We start from the raw sequence: 12,503 nt of genomic DNA, 5'->3' as shown, positions 1-12,503 counted from the left end.
TTTTTTGCTCAGATCTGGATCCGGTTTCATCTCCACTCCGGCGAAAATCAACGTAGCCGAATCTGAGTATTGTAGATGTTTTGATGTGAACTAACTTCCAATGTGATAAACGAATCGAACAAAGAAGGTTCACAAACCTGATTAACAATCGATTTGGGTTTCATAAAAAACATATGGGTTTTTTAGACATGGGTTTCATAAAAGCACGTTCGCATTCAAATCAAATAAAGAAGGTTTACAAATCTGATTAACAATCGATGTTGGCGTCGACCGTTGTGGGTGGAAGCGGTTCGTAGATGTTGGCGTCGACGGCAGTTTCATAAGGGTTTCGATGGTGCAGTGGTGGTGGCGGCCGTGAGCTCCGGGCATGGTGGCGGCGGTCCATGAATAAAGGTATTGTTCACATAAAAGAACCCATGAACTCGTAAGTATCCTTTAGATATGAGCTTTTGATGATGAACTCTGATTTCTTGTTTAAAGAAGTTTAATTTACTTTCAACTACGGATGAGATCGGTACAGGTACCGTACTGTACCGTAACGACACCGAAAATTTCGATATCGAAAATAAGGAAAATTGAGAACCGAATATGGAAATCGGTACTGGTTCGGTACAGGTACCGGTATTTTCGGTATTGTACCTTATGTTACCGAAAATTGATTTTTTATATAATTTTCACTATTCGTATTATATGCTATTCGGTATTCGATATTTTTTTTATATATTTTTCACTATTCGGTACTTTAGTATTATCAAATATATGTTCAAATGATAATAAGATGTAGTTTTCACTATTCGGTATTGTACCTACTGGGTACAAATCAATAAATTTGGTACCCATATAAGCTATTACCTACAAATCAATAAATTCGGTACCAATACTGATTTCCCGAAAAAAATACCGATACCGTACCGTACCGTACCAAAACCGAAAATGCCAAATTCAAGGATTACTGATCGTACCGTTTTCGGTACCGGTACCGATATGGTACCGGTTCGGTTTCGATATTTCGGTAATTTTGCTCATCCCTACTTTCAACTATGAATTTAATTTGGGTTTAAATTAAGTTATGAATTAGGAAATGATAAGAAATGAAGATGAAGATTAAGTTTTGTTAGAAATGGATAAGAAATGAGAATGAAGATGAAGATTGAAGTGAAAGAGGGTATAGATGGAAAATGATGAAAATACCCTCATGTGTTTGTCATGTGATATGAGTTAACGTCTGTCACAAAATTGGACTATCCATGAAAAACGTGCATACTTATGGACTATTCAGTTAAAAAATCAAGTTTGAACTATTCATGTGTTTTCCTGCAAACTTCACGGACTATCCGTGTAATTTTGTCTTTGAATAATGAATAAGCCTTTCATTTTTAACCATCTAAACTCACTAGGAGGTAATCCTCGAGGTAATCCTCCACACTCATTTTTGATTCATCTAGCTATTTATCCAAAGTGACAATTCTACCCTTCCCGTTAATTTACCTCACATTAAAAAATTCAGTTTATCTATTTTGAGAGTAAACTTCCACCATCAACTATTTTTGAGATGTGACATTACAATATAAAATTGAGTGTCAAAGAGAATTGCATAGTAATTGCACTAAACTGAAAAAGAAAACAAAGAATCTGATCAATATATTGAATACGAGAACGAGAAGACATCAATCTCTTTTGCTTAATGGGTACGTCTTCATCGTTAGTTAGGAACTCTGGTGGTCACCAAAATTTCCTAGAAACGAGATGTACGTCGCAAATTAAATGGAAAACCTAAACGAGGGAGTGGGTGGTGGTTTCTGTTAGAAAGAACGGTGACGAATTGAAGAGAAATGGTTGCCGCCGTAATATCAATCATGTTCGCAAAATTTAGGCAACGACATAAGACTCCATTAATTATCGACCGAACTTAACGAATACTCCTTTCGTCCCAAATTTATTGTGTTGAGATATCCCCAATTAATTGTTAACTTTCATAAATGAATGAGAATAATCTGATAAAAAATTTTGTACCACTACTTTATTCTTGTATGATAAAAAAATATGTAAAAAGTAAGGAGTAGAATTGAAAAGTTAATAAAAAGTACACGTGACATATGTTGTTTATTAAATTATCTGTTTTTTTTTTTTTTTTTTTTTTTTTTTTTTTTTTTTTTTTTTTTTTTTTTGTGGACAATTAATCTTGGATGAAGAGAGTATATGCTTCATAGCTATATTTGTGACCCAAAGCGCGCTTGTATAATATTAGTATCTGTATCTAAAGTAATTTTGAACTCTTATGAAGAAATGACGGTAACTAAGGTTTCTAATAAAGAAAATTAATTATATTAATGGTATTACTAGGGTGGAAAGAAGAAAGAGAGGTTTAAGATATCTAGTTAAAAGTTAGATTTCGTAATATAGAGGTTAAAATAGTCACACAAAATTAAAAGGTGTGGTGATATCAAACATTTTATGCATGTTTAGCTAAACTAGTTTAAAACTCGCTAATTTACATGCGTTAGACATAAATTAATATTAAATCAGGTATATTGATCGAGGAGCCAATGTGCTCGTTATAGTCGTTATAGGAGGGTTTCCTCGCTTACTATAAAATAAAAAAAAAAAATAAAAAGAAAAGAACCGACGAACTAGAAAGTGTATAATGGTATAGTATGTATTACTCTGTAGTAATAACTATGGAGTTGAAGGCAACATATTACTCTCTAAAATTACGACTTAAATGTTAGAGAAACCTAACTTTCATGTAGAACCATAGTAATAAGTGAACAATCGAATGCGTTCGATATATAATTTTTTTATTGGAATTTGAAAGAACCCAAACCCATTTCACTAAAAATCGACGCATTTTTTTGGACAACAAGTATGGCGCACCTAGTCTCGGGTGCGGAGCACCAGTTCTCACTGGCGCACTAAATGCCAATTGCGGCGCACATTTTAACTAATTTTTAAGAAAACGAAGTCAGTAGCTAAAACTGCTATACGGTGCGGCGTACCTTCACATTGGTGCGGCACACCATTGATGTATGTGCAGTTTCAGCCTAGTTTAACACCTTTTGACCCATTGTCACGTACACATTTGACATCAAAATACTCAATGTCATTCAACACATGTTTTAAGCCACAAAACACATCAAGAAAACGTCAATATTAGTTCAAACCATAATCATGGGCATTACACAACCCGTTACATAATGGGTGCCAATTTCAACCCAAAGTTTAATACAAAAAGATGGAACGGGCATGATTCTTGGGATTACACTACCCAAATCTAAGCATCCAACAAAACAATCTTCTAAGCAAAATCCTCCCAGACAAGCTAGCCTCAAACCTTACCATCTCTCTTGTTCGTGCCGAAATCTATAAAAATTAAGCAACAACGAGGGTAAGCATAAAGCTTAGTGAATGAAATAATTATATATATACATATATAAGTCACCTTACTCGCAAACACTTCACATATAACGCATACAAGGCTAGCTTCACAAATAGCATATAATCACATTATAAATGCTAAATAACAACATACAAAATATGGTTAACCATAACCACAAGGGATTTGTGCTCTCATGACCAATAGTGTTATACACCACATGATTTAACACTACTCCCCAAGGTGGCCGTCAACGCACGACGTGAGTGATCCGATAAATTGGTCACACCCACCATACACTGCACCATGTGACCTCTACAACGCCTGGAATTAAGTGAATCCATCGCAAGCGTTAACACAAATTATACTATGTGGTCTCCACAACGTTCGGAATCAAGTGTATCCAACACACTGATAACACTAATCACATCACCCGCAACTTATACACACATATATAATCATTCAACTCACCTTAAGCTCTTGACGAATGAAACACTTGTAGTCCACACTCAAGATGTAAGTCACCTATTACATCCAACATAAATCGACTAAGCACCAAGTTGACTTAACAACACACTAGGACTCCCAAGTGCAATTTCTACCCATTTTACACTTTACCCAAATTGACTCAAGTCAACATCCCCCAAAATCACTAATGACCAGTGATCATGTCTCATACACACAATCTACACAAATTTAAGTACCAGCTTACTTCTTAATACAACACACACTAAACACATTTTTGGCCCATTTCAAGGTCAACACCCAAAATCAAGTTAGCAACAAGTTCAAACAATAACATGATCACCATTACAAAAGTGAATTAGTGATTATGCTCAATTAAGACTCAAAACAACCAATTTTGATAATCAACCAAAAACCCACAATCTAGGGTTTTAGACACATCTATAGGCTATAATCATATTCTATTAATTAATTAATTCTATTAAAGTTTTATATGATACGTTGTACATACTTACGAAGTATATTTATTTATTTAATATATTTATATATCTATTTTAAACATTAAAATAATGATTAAATAGAAAGATCTATATATTTTGGTCTATTTAATGTTTGTAGGAGATTGGTGGAATTTTGGAATGAAAATGAAGAGATCTATTTAATGTGAAAAGTACATTTTATTATCATTTATTGTGGACATAATTACATGAGTTCCTGTGGTATACCATCATAAAGTGAAAATAGAGTCCATAAATAATCTTTGGACATGGAGAATCCCCGTAGTATACACATATTGGATGAGGAATTCAAAATGCTAACGTCATTTAAATCTCCCCGTTACATCCAGTGCACATGAGGCAATTTATGCCCGTTTAGTTCCATTTCTTAACTAACTTTTATCACCTGCTTTTTCACTTGTACACTACAAATAAACATCCAAATTCTTCGAAATTCCATCCTTAACAATGAACTCCCAAATTCATCAATTAATTTACAAATTGGGCATGATATAATTGGATCAAAATGAGTTCTATAGAAAAGAAGATATACATATATTAAAGAGTGCAAATATATATATGAATATAGTAAAAATAAAATTTGAATAACAAGATTCCAAGCTATGGCAGTGGTGGTAACGCCGTCAGCAACGATGGAGGAAGAAATTGTAGCGACCCGACAAAATTGTCATTGACGGGGCCGTCTACTTAGGTCCCGTTACGTGGTCATAAGTCTTTAAAATAACGTTTGACCAAAATATGTCGCATTCATTTTAAATGTAAAGATTGTTACAAAGTTTACAAGAATAGTTCAACCATTAGTTACGTTACAAAGTTATAAGTACAAATGAAACCTATGCGACACAGTTTAAAATAAAGTCAAAAGACGCTCCATGTATGCATATATACTCGACATCCAATGCAAGTATCAAAATAATGAGCGGAAGCATGTATCACATATCGTTCAAAGACCTGAGAAAAACATAGAAATCTGTCAACGAAAACGTTGGTGAAATCATAGGTTTAAGTAAGTAAGTAAGTACAAATGAACCACAAGATTTATAACATTGAAATAATAATAAACCATTCTAAAATTTGTTATCACGAGCACCCAATTATCAAGGCTTAACTTTTCATCCATAGAACCCCATCACAATAGTGTTAGAACATACACTGTTTCTCGAAAATATATTTCATCCAATAACGGTAGCGAACCGTCCGAATGAGGGTTTGTCAAACCCGTATGGCCATACAACATAAGTTCTCGCTTACACCCGGCAAGTGTAACTAATGATAATCTAATTGAGGATTTTGTTCTAACTCGTATGTAGAATGTTTGTTTTCGTACTTGTGTTCACTTTGTAAAACGAAACGTTTATGTTTTCTCATCCCAAATGTAAGTTTAAAAGAGTAAAAGTGGGACTATGATCTCACCTTGAGTGCACGAGTAATAAAGTACTTCACAAGTAAACGTGTGCAAGGACAATTGCTAGTCTTGACCTAAACAAGTAGGTTGCATCAATAACGGTAAACACGATTGGTCAAAGTTGTTCAATTAGTCCTATGGCTCGTTACGACTCGATTAATTAGCATGTGAATCAAATTTGTCAAGTTTCATGCAAGATACAAGTATAACAGCAAGTTAGAATGATTGCATAAGTAATTGGTTAAGTTTGACTAAAAGTCAAACTTGGTCAAAGTGAAAGTCAACGGGATCGGGTCGGGTATCTGACAATTTTTCTAAGTTATATAATCATATGTGAGCATGTTGGCCAAGTTTCATGTTAATCGGAGGTGCGTAGCATAGTTAGAATTAAACGAAAAATGACAATTTTGGACAGCCCCTGATAGATCATCTGGACGGCGTCCAGAATGGCTGGATGGCGTCCAGCAGTGAAGGGTGGGACGGCGTCCAAGGGATTGGGACGGCGTCCCAATCAACTGACCTGGTGAGTTGCTGAAAACTTTCTAAGTGTCTAGCCAAACTTCAATCAAACACAATTTATGAACCGAAAACACTTACAACACGTATTTTATATCGTTGGAAAGGTATTTTGATGAGGAATACAACTAAACACATATCGTCACACAATTACATCATTTAAAATGACAAAATCCTCATCGAATGATCGTTAAAAGTCCATTATCAAAGTTTCAAGTTCGTAAAACGCATTTCATGATTCCGGAATCCAATTTACACATACGATATGCCGTTTCGAAGGTAATTAAACATACATTGCAATTAAACATTTACTAACAATATTGCAAAGTATTTAATGCATCAAAAGTTCATTTTAAAATCTATCAAACCCTAGTCAAGAATCACAAAATCATTAATCATGTTAATGTAAGGGTTTCATGTCAACCTACACATCAAAATGAAGCTAGTGATGCTAGTAACACATTTAATACATGAACTTTTAACATCTAACAACATTTAAGCAACTAAATCTCAAGATCAAACACTTCCAATTATCAAGTTCATGCTAGTTACTCAAAATAGCAAGATCGAGCATACAAATCGTATATTCATGTTAGACTCGAGCCATAGACACTAATTAACACTTTTACAACTCAAAAACAACAAGAACAAAGAATCTAGAGTTTTTAGAGTGTTACCCAAAATAGATGAAGTTGGTATGGAATTGAAGAGGAAGATGCAAGGATTACAAATATGTAGTTTGTTTTAGTTGATGCTTGCTAGATTCAAAATGGATGATGTTTTAGTGAAATGGGTGTTTGAGAGTAAAAATGGAAGTAGTAGAGAAAGATAGGAGGTGATGAATGAAATGAATGGTTGTGACGATCGCTCCAAATCCACTTGGACGAACACTTCATTCATCGATTTCATTGCGAGGTATTTGACCTCTATATGATACGTTTTGTAAACATTGCATTCTTTTAAAAAGGCACACCATAAATGAATATTTACATCAAAGGTTTTCGACATCTGATGATTTCTACAATAATACTTCTGTTGACAATGCAGTCAAAATAAGATAGATGGTGATGATTTGTGAATGCATCGTTTTCTCGAATAAAGCATGTATGACTCCATGCACATATCTTGTATAACATATAAGCAAATAGCGGAAGACTTCTAGGGAACCTGAGAATAAACATGCTAACAAGTGTCAACACAAAGGTTGGTGAGTTCATAGTTTTAATGTTTCGTATAATCTGTATATAAAGGTGGATCACAAGTTTTCAGTTGTTTCATCCAGAAACGTTTATCAAAATATTCTACGAAATTGAGCACCCTGGTAACTAAACTTAACGTATATATAATTTATATCCTTTGTATAATCATCTTAATAATACACGCAAACCAACGTGTACGCTTCTCAAATAGCATACGTTCGTTAAAAGGCTAGTGCTCTAGCTCGGACGGAGATATCAAGCCCTATGGATCCATATACTACTACTCGCGCCCACCATTTCTTATAACTGGCAGTTACTAGTTACCAAAGTTAAGGGATTTTCGGTTCAAACTTGGTGTAGAATTTAGTATGTACTTGTATCCATTACGTTTAAAATAAAGTGCATGTATTCTCAGCCCAAAATATAGATTGCAAAAGCAATTAAAAAGGGAGCAAATGAAACTCACCTTAGCAGCACATAAAGTCATTCACCGAAATGTGACCGAAACTCGGAATACCAAATAACCGTAGATCTCAACCTAGAGAACATATTTTGGTCAATAAATGTCTATCAAGCTAGGTCAGGTCATAGTGTATCACAATCCTAATGCTCGAGACCGACATACAAAAGTTATTAAAAGTCGTTTCAAAAAGTTAATCTGACTCAATACTATAGTTGAATGATAATGGCAATCAAAACATTCTAACATTTCACATACTTTCCCAATTCTTGTAAAATTAAACTATAGTTTTTATAAGGCTTTAAAATATGATAAACAATCAATTTTGACAATTGCTTAACAAGACGAGACGTGCCTTATATAGAAATTCATTTACTCGATTAGTAATGTAACGACCTAAGGGTCACATACATTTATTCATGCTTGCTATTCGTAGAAGCATACTGTTGGTGTAAAACATTTGATGTCGATTATGACGTCACCTTTTTTATCGTGAATGCAACTTCTTTTATTATAGCATATAGTACTTAACCTTGTAATGATCCTGTTGTTGATGATTCGTACACGATGGTTTTGTACGGGGCATCACATTTGGTATCAGAGCATTGGTTGTAGGGAATTAGATTGCATTAGTGAGTCTAAGACCGACCTGAGTAGGATTCACTAATAGGACTAATCTACAACTTGCTAGTTTACTTGTTTCCGCTGAACTTACTGCATGCTGCTACTTACTTTTACTACTATATGCCGTATGCTATTACATGATTTCACTACTGTATGATATTACTTGCTTTCAATTGCATGCTACTTCTGTACGATTCGTTATTATTGCCATGCTACTTATTGTTATACATGATTTAAACTGTTGGCCTAATACGTGCTTGCTTTATGACTTACTGACATGGAAAAATTTATTTTTCCTTATTCAGATGTCGGATACTCCACCTGCTATCATTTTGGGCAGTTCAGACTCGTCAGCCACCCCACCTGCTGCTGCTGCCGACACACCGATCCCGCTACCCACGAGTGACCCCGGCGCTTCATCTTCCGGGACTAGCAGCCAGGCGCCTGCCCCAGTGGTTACTTCTAGCGGAGCCCAGGACCCTTCGGAGATTCCAGCTCCATCTGCCCCCGGACCCTCAGGATCACAGCCCCGCTACGGTGAGATTGTGATTCCCGTGGAGTTCGGGGAAGGTCCTTTCCGTAACCGGTATCGCCATTGGTGCTGACGCGCCCCTGATGGACGTCTTATTCCGATCGGACCCACCAGGTACAGACAGATGATGGCCGCTCAAGGACGGCCAGTTCAGCCACCCGTACAGCCACCACATGATTCGAACGACCCGTTATCCACTGATGCCTCATCCAACGACACCTCCTCAGATGACTCCAGTGATGATAAGGACCCTGCTGATGTACCTATACAGGCACCCTCCACCCCGCCGAAGAAGCAGTACCGTTTTGATGGCACCGTCATTCCAGGGGTGAATGGAGGTCGTGCTTTCACTGACGCATTTGGTCGGTGTCGTAGGGTTACTGCTCGTAAGCGGCTTGTGCCGTACCCTGCCGACCCACAAGTGCGTAAGGCACCCCGTTACGTACTGACTATTTCTGGAGCCGGAACATCTGCACCCCGTTATGTAATGTCTGCACCACTGGCACCACCAGCACCGCCAGCACCACCTGCCCCACCATCTCCCACTGTCGAGGAATTGACAAGGGAGGTGGAGATTCTCCGAGCTCGAGTTGCTGAGCTAGAGGACCAGATTGTGACGACCCGGAGATTTCCGACCAAATTTAAACTTAACTCTTTGATTTCGACACGATAAGCAAAGTCTGTTAGGTTGAGTCTCAAAGATTTTGAACTGTTTTTATATATGCATTTGACCTTCGACTGCTCTCGACGATTCACGAACAATTAATTGTAAATAGATATATGTGTATGTATATATAAATAATAATTCGAAATATAATTTGAAGTATTATATGTTGTTGTTATTAAAAAAATTAATAAAATAAAAATAGGATATTATAATAATTATTATTTAAAAATATATCTCTTTATATAAATAAAATATATTAAAAATAAATATTAAGTGATTGCAATACTCGTTTATTGTTTCGATTGATATTAAGCAAGTTAAATTCAACCTTATGTAATTTTAAAATAAACAGTGATCCGAAAATGAGTAATATAAATTATAGGCTTATTAAAAATGTATTTAAGATCTAATTATCAATATTTAATTGGTTACTGTAACAGACTCGTCCCACATCGGTGGGAGAGGAAAACAAAGCACTCCTTATAAGGGTGTGGATACCTCTTCTGGTATGACGCGTTTTGAGGGTGTTTACCCGAGAAGCAAATTCGTGAGGTAGAAGTGCGATCCGGGGTTGTACTCGTGCGCGGGTAGCCCGTCGATGATCGGCTTGTGTCCAAAGCGGACAATATCATACTACGGGCTGATGGTGATGTTACTTATGGTATCAGAGCTGGGGCCCGCATCGATGTGCACTGCGGGGACGCAGTGTCCCAAAGGGGGGGAGAGTTGTAACAGACTCGTCCCACATCGGTGGGAGAGGAAAACAAAGCACTCCTTATAAGGGTGTGGATACCTCTTCTGGTATGACGCGTTTTGAGGGTGTTTACCCGAGAAGCAAATCCGTGAGGTAGAAGTGCGATCCGGGGTTGTACTCGTGCGCGGGTAGCCCGTCGGTGATCGGCTTGTGTCCAAAGCGGACAATATCATACTACGGGCTGATGGTGATGTTACTTAACTAAACCCATTCCGACCCGTAATCCTACAAGTCCCGCAACAAATAAGCACACACAAAAGTCTAAGTCTAGGCACCTATCTCAAGTTACCTAAATCCCTTAGACCATGCTCTGATACCACTTGTAACAACCCAACCCGCTAACCTTCCGAAAATGTACCACACAAAAAAAAATTTCTGGAACAGTTGATCTGGACGGCGTCCAAAAGCTTGGACGGCGTCCAAAAGCTTGGACGGCGTCTAGCTCTTAAGACTGGGACGGCGTCCAGACATCTGGGACGGCGTCCAGATGTACTAAAACATTCTGATCAGTTTCACGAACTCACGCGGGCGAAAACCCGCTTCCCGACACTTTTAAACCAAAACACTTTCACAATATATTACAATAGTTTAAACTAAGAGTTTTTCACAATAAAAACCGAGTTTTACGACATCGGGCCCACATCGACCCAAAATACCATAAGTGACTATTTCGACCCATTAGTTTATACAAAAACATAGACCGAGCATGGGATTGGGGACACGCTACCCAATCCTAATCAAATCCAAAAGCAAGTCTTCTAAAGCAACTACGCAAGCCCACTAGTCCCCGCGCTTACCCGAGCCACCGCATCCGTGCAATCTATAAAAATGTAAACATCGAGAGGGTAAGCTAACGCTTAGTGAATGATAATATACTACATACATATATATGCATAAAATGGACACGCCACAAAATATCAAATATCGCATACCGGAGCATCCAAGCATAAAGGCAAGCTAATCTAAGCATACCGTACGATCACTAAGCAACAAGCTAAATATGCATCAACAAACATAAGTTCACCAACGACGATGCGAACAACGCCAAGAAGCTACACCCGGAGGGTTAGCTACATCACGACAATAAAACAATATATATATATAACAATATATAAACGAATAAGGTTAACCCCTTAACCCATTACCGAATACCAAACACCACAATGAAGATTGGCCGAACAACCCGAGCCTTAGTGAATTCGCACAACCCGATATTCACTTCTTCACCAATTCAACAACCGAGGTTGGCCGAACTACCCGAGCCTTAGTGAATTCGCACAACCCGAGATTCACTACCTCATCACAAGATGACAGAACAACCTGAGTCATCATGAATCCGCACTACCCGAGATTCACTTCTCAACATCAAACCCACGGTCACGGGATTATAAAATCCACCACATCGGGGTTATCCACATCACAACAATATCAACCCTTCGCCTTTGGGGTTATAACATCCAAATCACAACCACGTGTGATAACGTACACACAACGTGTACCTCGCCAAAGGTAAACAACCAAAATGCACAACCGTGCCAATTGGACCTATACACAAGTCCATCAAATCCACCTATATGTGAAGTGAGCTCTATAACCGAGAACCACTTCACCCGACCCGCACCCATCCTACACATACATATGCACATAGGATATTAACACTCACCTAGTCGTCTTGATGAATGCTTCCAAGTAAACCGCAACGCGCCAAATGGAAAGTACCTATTCCATTATCACAATCACAACAACCCAATTGACACCTAGTGCAAATTCGACCCATTTGCACTTCCAAGCACGAAACGCGCCCAAATTAACCAATAATCACCAACACGAGTGAAAATGGTCCTAACACGCCAATTAAACCCGAACACAAGTGTTAAACACGTGTCATACCCATTTTGACACCAAAACCCTAATTTTGACCCATTTCAAAATTAGTTTGCCAAACTCACCCAAAAGAGTTTTAACACTTCCATAATCACTAAACCTAGTG

The sequence above is a fragment of the Rutidosis leptorrhynchoides genome, chromosome 1 (genome assembly GCF_046630445.1).
Source record: "Rutidosis leptorrhynchoides isolate AG116_Rl617_1_P2 chromosome 1, CSIRO_AGI_Rlap_v1, whole genome shotgun sequence".
Classification (NCBI taxonomy): domain Eukaryota; kingdom Viridiplantae; phylum Streptophyta; class Magnoliopsida; order Asterales; family Asteraceae; genus Rutidosis; species Rutidosis leptorrhynchoides.
Note: the sequence above shows the minus strand (reverse complement) of the source record.